This window comes from Coregonus lavaretus, assembly GCF_964263955.1.
Source record: "Coregonus lavaretus genome assembly, contig: HAP1_SCAFFOLD_550, whole genome shotgun sequence".
Classification (NCBI taxonomy): domain Eukaryota; kingdom Metazoa; phylum Chordata; class Actinopteri; order Salmoniformes; family Salmonidae; genus Coregonus; species Coregonus lavaretus.
The window spans coordinates 206,091-230,206 of NW_028162133.1; the positions used below are offsets into that span (position 1 = coordinate 206,091).

Below are 24,116 nucleotides of genomic sequence, written 5' to 3' on the forward strand. Positions count from 1 at the left end.
CTTCGCCCCAGTCTGAGGTCCTGAGCGCTCTGGAGCAGGTTTTCATCAAGGATCTCTCTGTACTTTGCTCCGTTCATCTTTCCCTCAATCCTGACTAGTCTCCCAGTCCCTGCCGCTGAAAAACATCCCCACAGCATAATGCTGCCAGGTTTCCTCCATACGTGACACTTGGCATTCAGGCCAAAGAGTTCAATCTTGGTTTCATCAGACCAGAGAATCTTGTTTCTCATGGTCTGTCCTTTAGGTGCCTTTTGGCAAACTCCAAGTGGGCTGTCGTGTGCCTTTTACAGAGGAGTGGCTTCCGCCTGGCCACTCTACCATAAAGACCTGATTGGTGGAGTGCTGTAGAGATGGTTGTCCTTCTGGAAGGTTCTCCCATCTCCACAAAGGAACTCTGGAGTTCTGTCAGAGTTACCATCGGGTTCTTGGTCATCGCCCTTCTCCCCCGATTGCTCATTTTGGTCGGGCAGCCAGCTCTATGAAGAGTCTTGGTGGTTCCAAACTTCTTCCATTTAAGAATGATGGAGACCACTGTGTTCTTGGGGACCTTCAATGCTGCAGACATTTTTGGGTACCCTTCCCCAGATCTGTGCCTCAACACAATCCTGTCTCGGAGCTCTACGGACAATTCCTTCGACCTCATGGCTTGGTTCTTGCTCTGACATGCACTGTCAACTGTGGGACCTTATATAGACAGGTGTGTGCCTTTCCAAATCATGTCCAATCAATTGAATTTACCACAGGTGGACCCCAATCAAGTTGTAGATACATCTCAAGGATGATCAATGGAAACAGGATGCACCTGAGCTCAATTTCGATTCTCATAGCAAACGGTCTGAATACTTATGTAAATAAGGTATTTCTGTTTTTAATACATTTGCATACATTTCTAAAAACCTGTTTTCACTTTGTCATTACGGGGTATTGTGTGTAGATTGATGAGGAAAAAATATTATTTAATCAATTTTAGAATAAGGCTGTAACGTAACAAAATGTGGAAAAAGTCAAGGGGTCTGAATACTTTCCGAATGCAATGTAGCTTGTACTATGCATCTGACTACAAGTTTCTAAGATTGGAAAGCTTACTGTAGGCCTACTTATTGCTTTCTCTTTAAATAACAACTATTCACCAAGAACACAAAAGGTATTCACACTGAGAATAAAATGCACTTACAGTAACCCCATCCCTCGCCATAACTATAACTTGATGTCAGCAGACTACATAACTATAACTTGAAGTCAGCAGACTACAAATTATTTTTAAAAAATATCAAAAAAAAAAGAAGGTACAGTGAAAACAACTACTATTCAAAATCAAAAATCTCAGCCTCCTTCTCTTTCCAGAAAGCGAAACTCCTGTCTATGTATTTACAAATCTCATCGTTGCTGAAACTGGAGATGTCTGCTCCTTGTTTAATCAAAGCCCCTTCATCTGGTGTCGGGGTTTGGAGGATGACTTTGGGCACCGGCCTGACCTCTGGAAGGAACTGTTGTTTCTCTACCTCTGGCAGTTCAGACTGAGTCGTTGACACGTTCCCAAAGAATTTGACCTTAATGTCCTCGAAGCCGTCCTTCCACTCACGTTTCCCAGCCTCGATGTCCATCATGACGGCCTTGTGGAACTCCCGGACGCTCTCCCAGGTGAAACGACCAACGTGGTCAAACACCTCGAAGCACAGCAGGTGTCTCATCTTCCTCTCGTCCGCGGGGAGTTCGAGTTCCAGGATGTGGAAGTAGCCCAGCATGAAGAGGTCAAGGGTCAGGCTGTCGTAGTCCGCCGTCGCCCCGTCCACCTTGTGGAGGAATTAGAATCAGATTCAGAACACAATCAATTTCTGTGTTTGTAGAAAGTGTCTGTGTTTGTAGAAAGTGTCTGTGTGTGTATAAAGTGTCTGTGTGTGTGTGTGTGTGTGTGTGTGTGTGTGCGTGTGTGTGTGTGTGTGTATAAAGTGTAGAATGACCTTGGGGAGGAACTGTTCAGGGGAGTATGGCGCCTGCTGCCGGTGGAGACGGCGGATCTGGCGAGACGGAACACTGGAGATCATGCTCCTCCAATCACCAATCATCTTGTTGATGACACTCCTCTGTTTGAAGAAATGTCCCAGAGGCATCTGAGATCCCCTCCGTGGTCCCCTCCCATCTGTCCCCCCAGGTTTACCACCAACCTCGTCCACACTGGCTCTCCTCTCGGCCTCTCTGGTCTTCAGAGTCACCGTGTAGGCTGACTTCTTCCAGTGGCCCAAGAACAGCACCACGATGCGCTCCTTACGTAGACTGGTGGTTTCCCTAACGTCGGTCATGTTGTCACCATGGGCTATGCCCGAGTCACTGTTCTGGTCAGCTTCAGGGGCTGGGTTAATCTCTTTGGGCCGTTCCTGTGTTCCTCTGACCTCTGACCCCAGGCCTTCCTCCTGTACGTCTGACATCACTTCCTGTACGTCTGACATCGCGTGGACGTCTACTTCGGTTTCTTCTTCATGACCTTCAAAGTTGGACTTCAGATTCCGGACAGAAACCCCAAACTGGTGGATCTCGGACTCTATCTTCTCCCTGCGCCCCCGGGCAGAGGTGGGTCTGTCCGGGGTCTGGGAGAACACAGTGGATAGCTCTGTGTTGGGCATCTTAGAGTACGGCCCGTCTGCCAGGTTGGCCATCAGCAGGGACATACTCTTTACGATGCCTGAGATGCGGTTGCACCACACGGGCAGAGGGACCTTTTTATTAAGGGATCACAATGAAAATAAGTCATTGACTTCATTGTGTGATCCTAGAAACATTGTTTGTAGCATATAATTACATTTATCATTTAATAGGATCTCTGTGGTATGTACTGTTTGTATTTCTTTTTTTTTATTATTATCAAATAAACTCAAACCTGAGATTCCTGGTTGGGGTTTCTGAACTGAGTGCTGGCTGTGATGTTGACGATGGGAGCTGGCAGGATGGTCCTGAGCTCCTCAGCCAGACGGGCTAGCTCTGTCTCATAGCCCTCACATTTCTTCTGGTTGGACACGCTCCGGATCTGCTTCTCCAGGTAGATCAGGTCGTCCTCGGTCAGCAGCTCTCCAAACGGGCCCAGGATAGCGTTGTGGGCCTGGGAGTACCTCCAGCTCACTGCTTTGGAAGTGGTGTTCCCATTCTCCTACAGAGGTGAAGGCGACACAGTACAGCGTTTTTAATATACAGTGCATGTCATATCACTGACATACCAATGCTGAGGGCCGGTTTCTTGGACACAAGAAATGAGTAGGCTTAATCTGGGTCTGAGAATCCGGCTCTTTACGCCCTGATTGGTGTAATGATACGAATAACATGCCAGCTCTATTGACGTGACCGTACAGCATCATGGGATATCCAATCAGAGCTGCGACCGTATTGGGATATCCAATCAAGAGTGCCTCACCTTCCTCCTCTGGTCCTCCTCGTCCAATAGCCTGGCCTGTAGCTGACGCACCATGACCTGTCTCTTCCACTCAGCGATCGGCCGACCCCGCTCGTCATGGGTGGGAACCAGGTAGTCGATGTCTGACAGGTTGGCCTCTTCTGTGGGCAGAACTACCATCCTGTTCTGTTGGCGACAAAAACAATTACAACACCAATTTACCATCAGTTATAACAGCTCGGTGTATTAGTCCAATATGGAAGCTGAGCTGGACGAGATGGGTCTCTCATGGGACAGGGCAGAAGCTGTGGCCAAAGACAGACTCCAGTGGCAGAAGATTGCTGCTGCCTTATGTCCGACACCAGACGAAGGGGACTAAGTAAGTAAGTATTAGTCCAAGTAGAGAAATCTCAAAAGGAGAAGTGATGTGATTGCTTACTGCTTGTGCTACAGCTACTGTGGTTATCTCTGTCTGTTTCAGAGATGTGATGGATTTCATGTTGTCGAGGAACTTTTTGTCACCGAGCAGGTTTTTGCCAGCCAGGAGATTTTTGTCAGAAGCCTTCGTCAGATCGACAGTTTTTACCTCAGCCTTTACCAGTATATTACCCTGTTTAAGACAAAGAAAGTGACCATTCATCCGTTATAACAGTTTGGTGTATAAATCTAAGAACAGAAAATGGAAAAACAGAAGAGGAAATCTGATGTAAGTGTTTACCATGTGTGCTGCATTCGCTGAAGACTTCATTTCAGTGAGGAGCCTTTTGCCACCAAGCTGAACGTTTTTGGTCAGATCAACAGTAATCACTTCTTCAGAAGGTTTGTTGTGACTGACTCCTTCTGCGGAAAGCGTGTGTCTCGCCACCATTTTACTCTGGTGAAGACGAGGCAAGTTAACCTTCATCAGTTATAACAGAGTGGTGTATTAGAGGCCAAGATTCAATCAGATCAAGTGTTAAACAGGCAATAACCGACACCCGCATAGCTGATGTTTTGGGGGTTGTCGGAGGTGTAACTGCTTTGGAGATATCAAATCGGTGAGCAGCTGCTTTTGTGATCATTATCACGAAGCCACACCCATCCCACTCGTGTTAGAAGTTCAGAATGAGAAAAGTGTAGGCTATATTGAAATAACGACACTCAAACTGAAAATCATTAAATTATATATAATGAGGATGTTATCATCATCCTAATCAAGGTGTAGATTACATCACACATTCCAGTGTTCGAACTTGTAAACATGGCTGCGTGGGATTCCTACTAATGCGACTCCGTGCAGCCAATGGCAATGTCCGCGATAGCTATAACGCCGGGAGCCGCTTGTGGATTGGACAGCTCTAAAGCGGTTCCACCTCCGACACCGTCAGAACACCAGCTACAGTATGTGGGTGTCGGCTAGCGCAAATCTGATTGGATCGAGCCCTTAATGAATTCAAACAGAAATCTCTGCATTAGACATCATCCAATGTTAGTGCTTACTGCGTGTGCAGATTCCGAAGACTTCATTTCAGTGAGGAGCCTTTTGCCACCAAGCTGAACGTTTTTGGTCAGATCAACAGTAATCACTTCTTCAGAAGGTTTGTTGTGACGGAGTCCTTCTGCGGAAAGCGTGTGTCTCGCCACCATTTTACTCTGTTGAAGAAAAGCAAGACCGAACATCAGTTAAAACAACTAAAAGTCCAAGAACAGAAACAAGACATCAGAGAGTGAAGAGTAATTACAGCGTTTGTTGAAGCTTCTGGAGACTTCATTTCACAGAGGGGTTTTTTGCCACCGAGCCCAAGGAAGTTTTGGGTCAGATCAACATTAGACTCTTCAGAAGGTTGGACCTCTTCTGTGGAAAACGACACCATCTTACTCTGTTGATGACAAAAGCCATATCATTCATCAGTTACATACAGTGTGATTATTAGGACAGACTCAGACTCAGACGGACTTGTTTCCATATCAGGATGTCCTGATAAGGACACCATAATTACAACAGAAAGGAGTATTAATACAAAAACACAAATATCTGAGGAAGAGCAAAGAGGAAATCCAATGTATTGGCTTTTCATCAGCATAACATAACATTTTGCCGTATTAGTTCAAGAACAACGAAACAGAGGTGTTTGGTTAAAAATCAGAAAAACAAAATATCTGAGGAAGAACTAACTGCTGCAGCTGCTGAGGATTTCATTTCACAAAAGGAGCTTTTTGCCACCCAGCTGAACTTTGGTGAGATCGACAGTAATCTCTTCCGCCGCTATCTTATTCTGTAGAAGACAAACTATTTATCAGTATAACAGCCTTGTATATCATCCTTGAAGCAGAAAGAGAAATATCAAAGGGGGAAGGTAACGTGATGCTTACTGCTTGTGTTGATACTAGCTCTGATCGTTTCAAATTAATCATCGACTTCCTTTCTGTCAGGAGCCTTTCATCACCGTTGCTTTTCCCAGCCAGGAGGTTTTTGTCTGAAACCTTGGTCAGATCGACACTTTTCACCTCCTTGCTGCTCTGTGTTAAAGTTTTCACCACTGAAATAAAACAGTGACAGCTGTGTTTGTTGTTGTGTGTTTGGATGAGAGCGTTGTCCTACTCGTGTTAACACATGGAAACAACCGACTCAAACATAAATTCCAAACGTCATGGATTGACCAATGATTGAACTGAACCAATGGTGACATCAATTCCCAAACCAACTTTTACAAGTAGTGACTTGCTTAGTAAAAACAATGGTTAAATAAATAAATAAAGTTGAAATACAGTGCAATACTGGTATAACACTAAACTGGTAGGGTCGGGACGATACCAGTATTGCGGTAGTCGTTAGTATCGTGGCAAGGAAACAAAACACGAAGCAGATTTACCTTCTTTAGGAAAACAACCCTAATGTTGGAAACAAACATCACTATGTTGTCATCCAGAGTCACATTTATTTATTTCCCAAGCTATAGCAAACAATATTTTATTGTTTTTAAAGGACCAAAGCGTTTTGTCTGCTTTGTGTTTTCATTTTTGCCATGGAAAAAATATTGTGATACTGCTATGATCACAGCCCTACTAACTGGTGTTACCCTCACCTGCTATCATCACAGCCCTACTAACTGGTGTTACCCTCACCTGCTATCATCACAGCCCTACTAACTGGTGTTACCCTCACCTACTATCATCACAGCCCTACTAACTGGTGTTACCCTCACCTACTATCATCACAGCCCTACTAACTGGTGTTACCCTCACCTGCTATCATCACAGCCCTACTAACTGGTGTTACCCTCACCTGCTATCATCACAGCCCTACTAACTGGTGTCACCCTCACCTGCTATGATCACAGCCCTACTAACTGGTGTTACCCTCACCTGCTATCATCACAGCCCTACTAACTGGTGTTACCCTCACCTGCTATCATCACAGCCCTACTAACTGGTGTTACCCTCACCTGCTATCATCACAGCCCTACTAACTGGTGTTACCCTCACCTACTATCATCACAGCCCTACTAACTGGTGTTACCCTCACCTGCTATGATCACAGCCCTACTAACTCGTGTTACCCTCACCTGCTATCATCACAGCCCTACTAACTGGTGTTACCCTCACCTACTATCATCACAGCCCTACTAACTGGTGTCACCCTCACCTACTATCATCACAGCCCTACTAACTGGTGTTACCCTCACCTACTATCATCATAGCCCTACTAACTGGTGTCACCCTCACCTACTATCATCACAGCCCTACTAACTGGTGTTACCCTCACCTGCTATCATCACAGCCCTACTAACTGGTGTTATCCCCATCTGCTATCATCACAGCCCTACTAACTGGTGTTACCCTCACCTGCTATCATCACAGCCCTACTAACTGGTGTTACCCTCACCTGCTATCATCACAGCCCTACTAACTGGTGTTACCCTCACCTGCTATCATCACAGCCCTACTAACTGGTGTTACCCTCACCTACTATCATCACAGCCCTACTAACTGGTGTTACCCTCACCTGCTATGATCACAGCCCTACTAACTGGTGTTACCCTCACCTGCTATCATCACAGCCCTACTAACTGGTGTTATCCTCATCTGCTATCATCACAGCCCTACTAACTGGTGTTACCCTCACCTGCTATCATCACAGCCCTACTAACTGGTGTTACCCTCACCTACTATCATCACAGCCCTACTAACTGGTGTTACCCTCACCTGCTATCATCACAGCCCTACTAACTGGTGTTACCCTCACCTACTATCATCACAGCCCTACTAACTGGTGTTACCCTCACCTGCTATCATCACAGCCCTACTAACTGGTGTTACCCTCACCTACTATCATCACAGCCCTACTAACTGGTGTTACCCTCACCTGCTATCATCACAGCCCTACTAACTGGTGTTACCCTCACCTACTATCATCACAGCCCTACTAACTGGTGTTACCCTCACCTACTATCATCACAGCCCTACTAACTGGTGTTAACCTCACCTACTATCATCACAGCCCTACTAACTGGTGTTACCCTCACCTACTATCATCACAGCCCTACTAACTGGTGTTACCCTCACCTACTATCATCACAGCCCTACTAACTGGTGTTACCCTCACCTACTATCATCACAGCCCTACTAACTGGTGTTACCCTCACCTACTATCATCACAGCCCTACTAACTGGTGTTACCCTCACCTGCTATGATCACAGCCCTACTAACTGGTGTTACTCTCACCTGTTATCATCATAGCCCTACTAACTGGTGTTACCCTCACCTACTATCATCATAGCCCTACTAACTGGTGTTACCCTCACCTGCTATCATCACAGCCCTACTAACTGGTGTTACCCTCACCTACTATCATCACAGCCCTACTAACTGGTGTCACCCTCACCTACTATCATCACAGCCCTACTAACTGGTGTTACCCTCACCTACTATCATCACAGCCCTACTAACTGGTGTCACCCTCACCTACTATCATCACAGCCCTACTAACTGGTGTTACCCTCACCTGCTATGATCACAGCCCTACTAACTGGTGTTACCCTCACCTACTATCATCACAGCCCTACTAACTGGTGTTACCCTCACCTGCTATCATCACAGCCCTACTAACTGGTGTTACCCTCACCTGCTATCATCACAGCCCTACTAACTGGTGTTACACTCATCTGCTATCATCATAGCCCTACTAACTGGTGTTACCCTCACCAGTTGATGCCACTTTAACATGTTGTACACTGGAGATGGCAGATGGTTGTGGTTGAGAGGAGGATGAGGTGGGTAGAGGAGGTTCAGGGGGAGGAGCCTGAGGGGACTCCTCTGTCTCTGGTTGCTGGGTAGGAAAACAAAGAGATGGTGAGTCTTTGGGATATAGGATATGCCGATATGGGATATAGGATATGGGATATAGGATATGTGCTGATATGGGATATGCCGATATAGGATATGCCGATATAGAATATGCCGATATGGGATTTACAACATTTCCCCATCAGCCCTGGAATTCGAATCGGCAACCCACTGGGTACTGGCCCGCCTCTCAAACCTTAAAACAGAAGCCCATCAGTATGCCAACGATCAGCTCAGTATCATACTGTCAGTATGTAAGCGAATCACCTTTAAGCTCTCCATATTTGTTTTGTTGTTATTGTGGAAGTAGTCCCGGCCGGGGTCGCTAAGGCGACGGTAGTAGTCCTCTTTACTGGGCTGCCACGTCACAGCCTGTCTCCCCCTCACGTCCTCTTCCACCGGACCTAGTTCTTCTATTGGCCGGTCTGTTGAGAAGGGCTGGGAGGGGGACAGAGAGAGAGAGAGAGAGAGAGAGAGAGACAGAGAGAGAGAGAGAGAGAGAGACAGAGAGACACACAGAGAGAGAGAGAGACACACAGAGACAGAGACAGAGAGAGAGAGAGAGAGAGAGAGAGAGACACACAGAGAGAGAGAGAGAGACAGAGACACAGAGAGAGAGACACAGAGAGAGAGAGAGAGACAGAGACACAGAGAGAGAGACACAGAGACAGAGACGGAGAGAGAGAGAGAGAGAGAGAGAGAGAGAGAGACGGAGAGAGAGAGAGAGAGAGAGAGACAGAGACAGAGACGGGGAGAGAGAGAGAGAGACAGAGAGAGACGGAGAGAGAGACAGAGAGAGACAGAGAGAGACAGAGAGAGAGAGACAGAGAGAGACAGAGAGAGAGAGACGGAGAGAGAGAGACAGAGACAGAGACAGAGAGAGAGAGAGACAGAGAGACAGAGAGAGAGAGAGAGACAGAGACAGAGACAGAGACAGAGAGAGAGAGAGAGAGAGAGAGAGACAGAGAGAGAGAGAGAGAGAATCTCAGATCGGAGAGGTACAATGAGTTCAGAGTAGAGAGGAGAGGAGGAGAAAGAAACAAACATTGTATTGGCAGGATTCCAACCCCCGCGGGGAGGATGCAGGATATATGGAAGCGTTTAGATCTCCCCTAATGAACCTGTAATGTCCTAATCGAGGCCATGCAGAATGCAGATCAAATTCTGCTCTCCAAGGACAGGATTAAAACCCACAACTCTCTGTGTCCCAAATGGCACCCTATTCCCTATATAGTGCACTACTTTTGAACATAGGGCTCTAGTGTACTGTTTAGGGAATAGGGTGCCATTTGGGACACGCGAAAACATCAAAGGAAGGGCTGATACGTTGCGACACACTGTTGTGCTTTGTCTCCAAGGGGCGGTCCCAACCATTTCCTCTCTCACACCACTTTGATGTGGAACAGCACCAAATATGCTGTGACGTTGCTGCATCGCTCAAGATGGCGCGGAAAGACATGGTCACCCTGTTCCTAGCTCCTAGCCGACATTGCAGTATTTTTGCTGTTGTTGTGTTATTTCTTACATGATTTGCTCAGAACGTTGTCTTGCATTATTACCTACAGCCGAAAATAACTTATGGTTATTAGATTGGCGGTCACCAGATATTTCGACCAGAAATGAGACTTTCCTGAAATGGATTCTTTGTTCATACCCCTAGAGGCATTTCCACTCATCTCAGGGGCTGCTTTAAGACGCCGCCGACGGAGAAGAGGAATACGGAGTGAGCATACTATTCACCGCTTCCGAGTATATTACTCGCTAATCTTCAGTCCCTGGACAATAAAGTACACGAGCTCAGAGCGAGGATCTCCTTCCAGAGAGACATCAGCGACTGTAACATACTTTTCCGGAATCATGGCTCTCTCCAGATATACTGTCCCCGTCCATACAGCCAGCTGGGTTCTCAGTACATCGCGCGGACAGGAAGAAAGAACTCTCCAGGAAAAAAAAAAAAGAAATGGCGGTGGTGTATGTTTCATGATTAACTATCATGGTGTGATTGTGGTAACGTACAGGAACTCAAGTCCTTTTCTTCTCCCGATCTGGAATACCTCACTATCAAATACAGACTGCATTATCTCCAGAGAGAATTCTCTTCGGTCATCGTCACGGCGACGGCTCTTAAGGAACTACATTGGACTTTGTGCAAACTGGAAAACCGCATATCCTGAGGCCGCATTTATTGTAGCTGGGGATCAATAAAGCAAATCTGAGAAGAACGCTACCGAATTTGTATCAACACATCGCATGCGCTACTCGTTCATCAAGAACTCTTGACCATTGCTACTCCCCCTTCCAGGACAGCTAAGAGGCCCTCTCCTGCCCTCCTTTTGGCAAATCAGATCACTCCTCCACATTCTGCTCCTCCTTTCCTATAGGCAGAAACTTAAACAGGAAGTACCCGTGGTAAGGACTGTTCAATGTTGTTCTGACCAATCGGAATCTATGCTTCAAGATTGTCTTGATCAAGCGGACTGGGATATGTGCCGGGTTGCTTATGAGAATAACATTGACGTATACACTGACTCGGTGACGGAGTTAATCAGAAAGTGTATAGAAGATGTTGCTCCCACTATGACGATTATCCAAACCAAAACCTGTGGATAGATGGCAGCATTCACGCAAAATTGAAATCGTAGGCCTGATTACCAACAATGTCGAGACTGCCTACAGGGAGGAGGTGAGGGCCCTGGCGGAGTGGTGCCAGGAAAATAACCTCTCCCTCAACGTCAACAAAACAAAGGAGCTGATCGTGGACTTCAGGTGACAGCAGACAGAGCACACCCCCATCCACATCGACGGGGTGAAAAGCTTCAAGTTTCTCAGCATGCACGGCACTGACAACCTGAAATGGTCACAGACAGTGTGGTGAAGAAGGCGCAACAGCACCTCTTTCGGCCTGGCCCCTAACACCCTCACCAACTTCTGCAGATGCACCACTGAGATCATCCTATCACCGCCTGGTACGGCAACTGCACCATCCGCAACCGCAGGGCTCTCCAAAGGGTGGTGCGGTCAACACAACGCATCACCGGGGGCACACTGCCTGCCCTCCAGGACATCTACAGCACCCGGTGACACAAGAAGGTCAAGAAAATCATCAAGGACCTCAGCCACCCGAGCCACGGCCTGTTCACCCCGCTACCATTTAGAAGGTGGAGACAGTACAGGTGCATAAAAGCTGGGACCGACCGACTGAAAAACAGCTTCTATTTCCAGGCCATCAGACTGTTAAATAGTCACCACTAGCCGGGCCTCCGCCCAGTACCCTGCCCTGAACCTTAGAGTTCTGCTCTATGTCCATAGTCATTGAACATTGGTCACTTTAATAATGTTTACATACTGTTTTACCCACTTTATATATATATATATACTGTATTCTAGTCAAGGCTCATCCTATATAACTACTGCTGTACAAACCGTTTCTATAAATATACTGTCCATACACACCATCATACAGTGTATTCAGAAAGTATTCAGACCCACTGACTTTTTCCACAATTTGTTAGGTTACAGCCTTATTCTAAAATTGATGAAATAGTTTTTTCCCCCTCATCAATCTACACACAATACCCCATAATGACATTTTTGCTAATTTGTAAAAAAAAAAAAAAAAAAGATGGAAAAATCACATTTACATAAGTATTCAGACCCTTTACTCAGTACTTTGTTGAAGCACTTTTGGCAGCGATTACAGCATCGAGTCTTATTGGGTATGACGCTACAAGCTTGGCACACCTGTATTTGGGGAGTTTCTTCCATTCTTCTCTGCAGATCCTCTCAAGCTCTGTCAGGTTGGATGGGGAGCGTCGCAGTACAGCTATTTTCAGGTCTCTCCAGAGATGTTCGATCGGGTTCAAGTCTGGGCTCTGGCTGGGCCACTCAAGGACATTCAGAGACTTGTCCCGAAGCCACTCCTGCGTTGTCTTGGCTGTGTGCTTAGGGTCATTGTTCTGTTGGAAGGTGAACCTTCGACCCAGTCTGAGGTCCTGAGCACTCTGGAGCAGGTTTTTATCAAGGATCTCTCTGTACTTTGCTCCGTTCATCTTTGCCTCGATCCTGACTAGTCTCCCAGTCCCTGCCGCTGAAAAACATCCCTACAGCATGATGCTGCACCACCATGCTTCACCGTAGGGATGGTGCCAGGTTTCCTCCAGACGTGACGCTTGGCATTCAGGCCAAAGTGTTCAATCTTGGTTTCATCAGACCAGAGAATCTTGTTTCTCATGGTCTGAGAGTCTTTAACTGCCTTTTGGAAAACTCCAAGTGGGCTGTCATGTGCCTTTTACCGAGGAGTGGCTTCCGTCTGGCCACTCTCCCATAAAGGCCTAATTGGTGGAGTGCTGCAGAGATGGTTGTTCTTCTGGAAGGTTCTCCCATCTCCACAGAGGAACTCTAGAGCTCTGTCAGAGTGACCATCGGGTTCTTGGTCACCTTCCTGACCAAGGCCCTTCTCCCCCAATTGCTCAGTTGGGCTGGGCGGCCAGCTCTAGGAAGAGTCTTGGTGGTTCCAAACTTCTTCAATTTAAGAATGAAGGCCACTGTGTTCTTAGGGACCTTCAAAGCGGCAGACATTTTTTGGTACCCTTCCCCAGATCTGTGCCTTGACACAATCCTGTCTCGGAGCTCTGCAGACAATTCCTTCGACCTCATGGCTTGGTTTTTGCTCTGACTTGCACTGTCAACTGTGTGCCTTTCCAAATAATGTCCAATCAATTGAATTTACCACAGCTGGACTCCAATCAAGTTGTAGAAACATCTCAAGGACGATAAATGGAAACAGGATGCACCTGAGCTCAATTTCGAGTCTCATAGCAAAGGGCCTGAATACTTCTGTAAATAAGGTATTTCTGTTTTTTGTTTTTAACAAATTTGCTAAAATTATAAAAAACCTGTTTTCACTTTGTCATTATGGGGTATCGTGTGTAGATTGCTGAAGAATTTGTTTTATTTAATCCATTTTAGAATAAGGCTGTAACGTAACAAAATGTGGAAAAGGTCAAGGGGTCTGAATACTTTCCGAATGCACTGTACATGTATATTTATATTCCAGACTCTGATATTGCTCGTTCTAATATTTCTATATTTCTTAATTCCTTTGTTATTTTTGGATTTGCGTGTATTGTTTACTTGTATTACTGCACTGTTGGACCTAAAAACATAAGCATTTCGCTACACCCGCGATAACATCTGCAAAATATGTTTACGCGACCAATACAATTTGGTGTGTGTGTGTGTGTGTGCATTTAATTAAAGCCATTGGCCTCAGCTGTGCATTTGGTTTTCATCAGCAGCTCCTCATGATCCCCAAGCTGATGAGCTAACCCTATTGGATAACCCCAGCCGTACTAACCCCAACCGTACTATCCCCAGCCATACAACGCCAACCGTACTAACCCCAACCGTACTATCCCCAACCATACAACGCCAACCGTACTATCCCCAACCGTGCTATCACCAGCCATACTAACCCCATCCATACTAACCCCATCCATACTAACCCCAACCATACTAACCCCATCCATACTAACCCCATCCATACTAACCCCAACCATACTAACCCCATCCATACTAACCCCATCCATACTAACCAAAACCATACTAACCCCATCCATACTAACCAAAACCATACTAACCCCAGCCATACTAACCCCATCCATACTAACCCCATCCATACTAACCCCATCCATACTAACCCCAACCATACTAACCCCATCCATACTAACCCCATCCATACTAACCCCATCCATACTAACCCCATCCATACTAACCAAAACCATACTAACCCCATCCATACTAACCAAAACCATACTAACCGCATCCATACTAACCCCATCCATACTAACCCCATCCATACTAACCCCATCCATACTAACCAAAACCATACTAACCCCAGCCATACTAACCCCAGCCATACTAACCCCATCCATACTAACCCCAACCCTGATCCCCCTCTGCTCTGCTCTGAGTTTTTACAGCCACACAGACACTGACACAGAGACTGACAAGCACAGTTTATGGGGCCTGTTTAGTCACTATATCCGCAATCTAACACTGGCTGCGTTTACACAGGCAGTCCAGTTCTGACCTTCTGCCCAATTACTGGCAAAAGAGCTGATCTGATTGGTCAAAAGACCAATTAGTGGAAAAAGATCAGAATTGGGCTGCCTGTGTAAATGCAGCCACTGTCACACAAAACAGACATACCAATCATCAGTAGCCACTTGGAGAAGGATCTGATGGACTGATCATCAGTAGCCCCTTGGAGAAGGATCTGATGGACTGATCATCAGTAGCCACTTGGAGAATGATCTGATGGACTGATCATCAGTAGCCACTTGGAGAAGGATCTGATGGACTGATCATCAGTAGCCCCTTGGAGAAGGATCTGATGGACTGATCATCAGTAGCCCCTTGGAGAAGGATCTGATGGACTGATCATCAGTAGCCCCTTGGAGAAGGATCTGATGGACTGATCATCAGTAGCCCCTTGGAGAAGGATATGATGGACTGATCATCAGTAGCCCCTTGGAGAAGGATCTGATGGACTGATCATCAGTAGCCCCTTGGAGAAGGATCTGATGGACTGATCATCAGTAGCCCCTTGGAGAAGGATCTGATGGACTGATCATCAGTAGCCCCTTGGAGAAGGATCTGATGGACTGATCATCAGTAGCCACTTGGAGAAGGATCTGATGGACTGATCATCAGTAGCCCTTTGGAGAAGGATCTGATGGACTGATCATCAGTAGCCCCTTGGAGAAGGATATGATGGACTGATCATCAGTAGCCCCTTGGAGAAGGATATGATGGACTGATCATCAGTAGCCCCTTGGAGAAGGATATGATGGACTGATCATCAGTAGCCCCTTGGAGAAGGATCTGATGGACTGATCATCAGTAGCCCCTTGGAGAAGGATCTGATGGACTGATCATCAGTAGCCACTTGGAGAAGGATCTGATGGACTGATCATCAGTAGCCCCTTGGAGAAGGATCTGATGCACTGATCATCAGTAGCCACTTGGAGAAGGATCTGATGGACTGATCATCAGTAGCCCCTTGGAGAAGGATATGATGGACTTATCATCAGTAGCCCCTTGGAGAAGGATATGATGGACTGATCATCAGTAGCCCCTTGGAGAAGGATATGATGGACTGATCATCAGTAGCCCCTTGGAGAAGGATCTGATGGACTGATCATCAGTAGCCCCTTGGAGAAGGATATGATGGACTGATCATCAGTAGCCCCTTGGAGAAGGATCTGATGGACTGATCATCAGTAGCCCCTTGGAGAAGGATCTGATGGACTGATCATCAGTAGCCCCTTGGAGAAGGATCTGATGGACTGATCATCAGTAGCCACTTGGAGAAGGATCTGATGGACTGATCATCAGTAGCCACTTGGAGAAGGATCTGATGGACTGATCATCAGTAGCCCCTTGGAGAAGGATCTGATGGACTGATCATCAGTAGCCCCTTGGAGAAGGATCTGATGGACTGATCATCAGTAGCCCCTTGGAGAAGGATATGATGGACTGATCATCAGTAGCCCCTTGGAGAAGGATCTGATGGACTGATCATCAGTAGCCCCTTGGAGAAGGATATGATGGACTGATCATCAATAGCCCCTTGGAGAAGGATATGATGGACTGATCATCAGTAGCCCCTTGGAGAAGGATATGATGGACTGATCATCAGTAGCCCCTTGGAGAAGGATCTGATGGACTGATCATCAGTAGCCCCTTGCAGAAGGATCTGATGGACTGATCATCAGTAGCCACTTGGAGAAGGATCTGATGGACTGATCATCAGTAGCCCCTTGGAGAAGGATCTGATGGACTGATCATCAGTAGCCACTTGGAGAAGGATCTGATGGACTGATCATCAGTAGCCCTTTGGAGAAGGATCTGATGGACTGATCATCAGTAGCCCCTTGGAGAAGGATATGATGGACTGATCATCAGTAGCCCCTTGGAGAAGGATCTGATGGACTGATCATCAGTAGCCCATTGGAGAAGGATCTGATGGACTGATCATCAGTAGCCCCTTGGAGAAGGATCTGATGGACTGATCATCAGTAGCCCCTTGGAGAAGGATCTGATGGACTGATCATCAGTAGCCCCTTGGAGAAGGATATGATGGACTGATCATCAGTAGCCACTTGGAGAAGGATCTGATGGACTGATCATCAGTAGCCCCTTGGAGAAGGATATGATGGACTGATCATCAGTAGCCCCTTGGAGAAGGATCTGATGGACTGATCATCAGTAGCCACTTGGAGAAGGATCTGATGGACTGATCATCAGTAGCCCCTTGGAGAAGGATCTGATGGACTGATCATCAGTAGCCCCTTGGAGAAGGATCTGATGGACTGATCATCAGTAGCCCCTTGGAGAAGGATATGATGGACTGATATTCCTCCATCAGATGATATCAATCTCTGCAATAAATGCATCTTACATTGTCATGGAAAGAGACACATTCAGCTGATCTGAGCCAGTCAGTACTGAGCAATCAATGTTAATAAGGAGGTATACCAGAGTATGATAGTAGCACCTGAAACGTAGCTAGGTATACAGTGCTATAATTTGTAGAAAAATGTATAATTTGACAAAAGTGCAACATGGGGCACATAAAATCGATACAGCCCATATAGTTTCCTGTAACTATTAAATATATTGCATTCCCAAACGTCAGAGAGATCCCTTTCTCCTTAGATGTAGAAACCGGTAACCTACTCATTACTACTAGTACCGTTGCAAACAAAACCTGGCTTTTCCCACCACCTTAGAATCACCATGGGTGGGAGTTTTACTGCCAAAGTTTAAAATACAGATTCTTTTGCAATGGGTCTACTAATGCTCTGGTACTAAGTCAGAGGGTCCTACAGAAAAATAGCTGTCACGAATGCTAGAGGTTACCATGTGAATATCTAGGTATCTATGTGTAGATCTAGATTATATATTTCTATGTTGGCCGGGTGTGGTTCCCAATCAGAGGCAGCTGTCGATCGTTGTCTCTGATTTGGGGATCATACTTAGGCAGCCATTTTGCCTATCTATGTTGTGGGATCTTGACTCTTGTTTGGCTTGTTTGTGTGTAGCCATTGTGAGCTTCACGTTACGTTGCTGTTGTTGTTTTGTCGTGTGTTAACTTAGTGAATAAACATGTATGCATTCCACGCTGCACCTTGGTCCAATCCTGTACTCAACGAACGTGACAGAAGATCCCACCACCAACGGGCCAAGCAGCGTGGCCAGGAGGAGCAAACACCCTGGACACAGGTGGGGAAGATGTGGTCTTGGGAGGAGATATTTGCGGGTAAAGGACCCTGGGCGAAACCCAGGGAGGAGAGGATCGACGGCGACTCCAAAATGCGAAATGACGAAGGAGACCCGAGAGGCAACCCCAATAAAAAAAAAAATGGGGGGGGGGGGGGGGGGGGGGGGCACACAGGGTGGTCGACGAAGCAGCAGGAGGCCGTGAAAGGGGCTGACTGTGGAGGAGGAGGCCGCTATTGTAGAGGTCCTCCAAGACCTGCGGATCAGCAGCATGAGAGAGGAGGCCACCACATTACGGGGGCTGTTAGAGAAGAGGGAGTAGGAGCTCTCCCTTCAGAAGGAGGCGCTGCAGGAGGCCCAAAGGGAGAAGGAGTCAGGGGATGCACGGAGAGAGGAGCTGGCCAGGCAACAGGAGGAGCGTGGGACCATACAGGCACCCTGTTCTGCGGTGATGCGCATTCACAGCCCGGTGCGAGTGGTGCCCGCGTCCCGCTCTTGTCGGGTGAAAATGAGCGTTCAGCCAGGACGGGTTGTTCCTGCTCTTCGCACCAAACCAGTGGTGGGTGTCGCCAGCCCGGTACGTCCCGTACCTGCTCCCCGTAGCTAGGTATACAGTGCTATACTTGTAGAAAAATGTATAATTTGACAAAAGTGCAACATGGGGCACATAAATTGATACAGCCCATATAGTTTCCTGTAACTATTAAATATATTGCATTCCCAACGTCAGAGAGATCCCTTTCTCCTTAGATGTAGAAACCGGTAACCCGTGTCGCCAGCCCGGTACGTCCCGTGCCTGCTCCTCGCACCAGAACAGTGGTGCGTGTCCCCAGCCCGGTACGCAACGTGCCTGATCCCTGCACCAGACCAGTGGTGCGTGTCCCCAGCCCGGTACGGCTGGTGCCAGAGCAGTCCGCTCCACCGGTGCCTGGTCTAGCTCCGGTCAGCGGCTCCAAGTTGGCTGGATGTCCAATGGGTGGTGGACCATTCTTGATACCCACGGGAAACTGTTGAGTGTAAAAAACCAAGCAGTGTTGCAGTTCTTGACACACTCAAACCGGTGCGCCTGGCACCTACTACCATAGCCAGTTCAAAGGCACTTCAATATTTTGTCTTGCCCATTCACCCTCTGAATGGCACACATACACAATCCATGTCTCAATTGTATCAAGGCTTAAAAATCCTTCTTTAACCTGTCTCCTCCCCTTCATCTACAATGATTGAAGTGGATTTAACAGCTGACATCAATAAGGGATCATCGCTTTCACCTGGATTCACCTGGTCAGTTCCTAATGTTTTGTATAGTCAGTGTATAAATATCGGTTTTCGGCAGTAACCGAAAGGTCGCTGGTTTGAATCCCCAAGCCGACTATGTGAAAAAGCCTATCGTTGTGCCCCTGAGCAAGGCTAAGGATAAGAGCGTCTCCTAAATGACTAACATATCAAATAAAAAAAAAGAGACATACAGTCACACATCTGTTGTTGTTCTGGCTCTGTACTCCAGCACTTTGGATCTGAAATGATACAATGACTATGAGGTAAAAGTGCAGACTGTCAGCATAAAATTGAAGGTATTCTCATACAAAAAAGGATATGTATATGTATGCATGTATGTGAGGGAAAAAAGTATTTGATCCCCTGCTGATTTTGTACGTTTGCCCACTGACAAAGAATTGATCAGTCTATAATTTTAATGGTATGTTTATTTGAACAGTGAGAGACAGAATAACAACAAAGAAATCCAGAAAAACACATGTCAAAAATGTTAGAAATTGATTTGCATTTTAATAAGAGAAATAAGTATTTGACCCCCTCTCAATCAGAAAGATTTCTGGCTCCCAGGTGTCTTTTATACAGGTAACGAGCTGAGATTAGGAGCACACTCTTAAAGGGTGTGCTCCTAATCTCAGCTTGTTACCTGTATAAAAGACACCTGTCCACAGAAGCAATCAATCAATCAGATTCCAAACTCTCCACCATGGCCAAGACCAAAGAGCTCTCCAAGGATGTCAGGGACAAGATTGTAGACCTACACAAGGCTGGAATGGGCTACAAGACCATCGCCAAGCAGCTTGGTGAGAAGGTGACAACAGTTGGTGCGATTATTCGCAAATGGAAGAAATACAAAAGAACTGTCAATCTCCCTCGGCCTGGGGCTCCATGCAAGATCTCACCTCGTGGAGTTGCAATGATCATGAGAACGGTGAGGAATCAGCCCAGAACTACACGGGAGGATCTTGTCAATGATCTAAAGGCAGCTGGGACCATAGTCACCAAGAAAACAATTGGTAACACACTACGCCGTGAAGTGGAGTGGTATAACGTTCACTGCCATTGGACTGGAGCAGTGGAAACGCGTTCTCTGGAGTGATGAATCACGCATCTGGCAGTCCGACGGACGAATCTGGATTTGGCGGATGCCAGGAGAACGCTACCTGCCCCAATACGTAGTGCCAACTGTATAAAGTTTGGTGGAGGAGGAATAATGGTCTGGGGCAGTTTTTCATGGTTCGGGTTAGGCCCCTTAGTTCCAGTGAAGGGAAATCTTAACGCTACAGCATACAATGACATTCTAGACGATTCTGTGTTTCCAACTTGGTAGCAACAGTTTGGGGAAGGTCCTTACCTGTTTCAGCATGATAATGCCCCCCGTGCACAAAGCGAGGTCCATACAGAAATGGTTTGTCGAGATCGGTGTGGAAGAACTTGACTGGCATGCACAGAGCCCTGACCTCAACGCCATTCGAACACCTTTGGGATGAATTGGAACGCCGACTGCGAGCCAGGCATAATCGCCCAACATCTGTGCCCGACCTCACTAATGCTCTTGTGGCTGAATGGAAACAAATCCACGCAGCAATGTTCCAACATCTAGTGGAAAGCCTTCCCAGAAGAGTGGAGGCTGTTATAGCACCAAAGGGGGGGACCAACTCCATATTAATGCCCATGATTTTGGAATGAGATGTTGGACGAGCAGGTTTCCACATACTTTTGATCATGTAGTGTACATTCAGCCTCTTGCGAATTGAAGGAAAATTATGAAACACAGAGATATATTTTTTTTATGTTTTAGAATTGTTTTCTTTGTAAATATTTTTGGGAAGCCTGGCTTCCCTTGGCATCCGTGAATACACGACACTGCTTCCAACGTCGTTTTAGATAATTTGGCAGTACATCTAACCAGCCTAAAAAACCGCAGACCACGTGTATGGCGATGTGTGGGAGAGCGGTTTGCTGATTTCAACGTTGTGAACAGAGTGCCCCATGGTGTCGTTGGGGTTATGGTATGGGCAGGCATAAGCTACGGACAACGAAAACATCCCAGTCATGTGAAATCCATCGATTAGGACCTAATTAATTTATTTCAATTGACTGATTTCCTTATATGAACTGTAACTCAGTAAAATCTTAGAAACTGTTGCATGTTGCGTTTATATTCATGTTGCCTACCCCTGGCCTAGTTAAGTAATGAATCAACACTTTGACAAGCATTTGACTTAAAAGCAGTGTATCAAATAAAGCCATAGCAATCAACAAAATCAATAAGTAACTTACGGCTCAGACCCGAGTGATGCTACGTCTTGCAGTCAGTCAATTAGTTAGTTAGTTATCCGGTCAGTCGGCCCTCAATGATGAGGACGTGACAGAATCTGCCGATAGATCCCACCCAGTCAGTCAGTCAGCCGTCTAGCCTGCCAGGTAACCAGGCAGCCAGTCATTCAGGTAGGCGTTTGACACCCCCATGAACAGACAGCCAGCCTCCACACTGCCGCCCTGCCAGCCAATAAACAATAACACTGATCGGAGAATGGTGTTAATTATTAAGGTGTAGGATGGGATGGCCGGTAATGTCCCTAATGCAGGACAAACCAACAGCTATGTTGCTGTGGCACCGAACAAAGGAAGAGAACTGTCAGCGGAACTAAGGTAGTGTCCCAATGGCACCCTGTTCCCTTTATAGTGCACTACTTTTGACCAGGGCCCATAGGGAATAGGGTGCCAGTTGGGACGATACCTAAGGCTGTCAAAGCAGCTGGAAAATAGACACTTTATACACAAAAAGTATGTGGACATCAATTCAAATTAGTGGATTCAGCTATTTCAGCCACACCCGTTGCTGACAGGTGTATACAACTGAGCACACCGCCATGCAATCTCCACAGACAAACATTAGCAGTAGAATGGCCTTACTGAAGAGCTGTCATAGGACGCCACCTTTCCAACAAGTCAGTTCGTCAAATTTCTGCCCCGGTCAACTGTAAGTGCTGTTATTGTGAAGTGGAAACGTGTTTCAGCTGATCATTATCTCTGTTTCAGCTGATCATTATCTCTGTTTCAGCTTATCATTGTGAAGGCCCTTTCTTGACTTTCCAATGTAAAAAAAAAAAAAAAATCACATTTCAAGAAGTCCACTGTCTTTCTGTGTGAATGAAGAGCGGAAGTCCTCGTATGCGTCCCAAATGGCACCCTATTCCCTACATAGTGCACTAATTAACAGGGCTCTGGTCAAAAGTAGTGCACTACAGTCGTGGTCAAGTCTGCTGCCTCAGTTTTGATGATGGCAGTTTGCATATACTCCAGAATGTCATGAAGAGTGATCAGATGACTTGCAATAAATTGCAAAGTCCCTCTTTGCCATGAAAATGAACTTAATCCCCCAAAAACATTTCCACTGCATTTCAGCCCTGCCACAAAAGGACCAGCTGCCATCATGTCAGTGATTCTCTCGTTAACACAGGTGAGAGTGTTGACGAGGACAAGGCTGGAGATCACTCTGTCATGCTGATTGAGTTAGAATAACAGACGGGAAGCTTTTAAAAGGAGGGTGCCGTCATCATTGCTTTGCACAAAAAGGGCTTCACAGGCAAGGATATTGCTGCTAGTAAGATTGCACCTAAATCAACCATTTATCAGATCATCAAGAACTTCAAGGAGAGCGGTTCAATTGTTGTGAAGAAGGCGTCAGGGCGCACAAGAAAGTCCAGCAAGCGCCAGGACCGTCTCCTAAAGTGTATTCAACTGCGGGATCGGGGCACCACCAGTGCAGAGCTTGCTCAGGAATGGCAGCAGGCAGGTGTGAGTGCATCTGCACGCACAGTGAGGCGAATACTTTTGGAGGATGGCCTGGTGTCAAGAAGGGCAGCAAATAAGCCACTTCTCTCCAGGAAAGAACATCAGGGACAGACTGATATTCTGCAAAAGGTACAGGGATTGGACTGCTGAGGACTGGGGTAAAGTCATTTTCTCTGATGAATCCCTTTCCGATTGTTTGGGGCATCCGGAAAACACCTTGTCCGGAGAAGACAAGGTGAGCGCTACCATCAGTCCTGTGTCATGCCAATCCTGAGACCATTCATGTGTGGGGTTGCTTCTCAGCCAAGGGAGTGGGCTCACTCACAATTTTGCCTAAGAACACAGCCATGAATAAAGAATGGTACCAACACATCCTCCGAGAGCAACGTCTCCCAACCATCCAAGAACAGTTTGGTGATGACCAATGCCTTTTCCAGCATGATGGAGCACCTTGCCATGAGGCAAAAGTGATAACTAAGTGGCTCGGGGTACAAAACATCGAAATGTTGGGTCCATGGCCAGGAAACTCCCCAGACCTTAATCCCATTGAGAACTTGTGGTCGATCCTCAAGAGGCGGGTGGACAAACAAAAACCCACAAATTCTGACAAACTCCAAGCATTGATTATTCAAGAATGGTCTGCCATCAGTCAGGATGTGGCCCAGAAGTTAATTGACAGCATGCCAGGGCGGATTGCAGAGGTCTTGAAAAAGAAGGGTCAACACTGCAAATATTGACTCTTTGCATAAACTTAATGTAATTGTCAATAAAAGCCTTTGACATTTATGGAATGCTTGTAATTATACTTCAGTATACCATAGTAACATCTGACAAAAATATCTCATAACACTGAAGCAGCAAACTTTGACTGGCTGGCTGGCTGGCTGGCTGACTGGATGGATGGATGGATGGCTGGCTGGCTGGATGGCTGACTGGCTGGCTGGCTGGCTGGCTGGCTGACTGGCTGACTAGCTGGATGGCTGGATGGCTGGATGGCTGGATGGCTGGCTGGCTGGATGGCTGGATGGCTGGCTGGCTGGATGGCTGGCT

At 46.6% G+C, this 24,116-nt stretch overlaps 1 pseudogene across 1 annotated transcript in view; it reads right to left on the bottom strand.

Moving 5' to 3' along the window:
* Positions 1 to 1,021: 1,021 nt before the first annotated feature.
* The window catches only part of LOC311116506 (espin-like protein), a 46,513-nt pseudogene continuing 23,418 nt past the window's right edge, over positions 1,022 to 24,116 (bottom strand). The window contains exons 6-16 of the transcript in view: positions 8,976 to 9,146; positions 8,568 to 8,691; positions 5,735 to 5,901; positions 5,538 to 5,637; positions 5,104 to 5,241; positions 4,101 to 4,256; positions 3,822 to 3,992; positions 3,404 to 3,568; positions 2,876 to 3,142; positions 1,962 to 2,714; positions 1,022 to 1,793 (exon numbers count right to left, since the gene is read on the bottom strand). The product of the transcript in view is annotated as an espin-like protein (transcript). The remainder of the gene's footprint in view (positions 1,794 to 1,961; positions 2,715 to 2,875; positions 3,143 to 3,403; positions 3,569 to 3,821; positions 3,993 to 4,100; positions 4,257 to 5,103; positions 5,242 to 5,537; positions 5,638 to 5,734; positions 5,902 to 8,567; positions 8,692 to 8,975; positions 9,147 to 24,116) is intronic.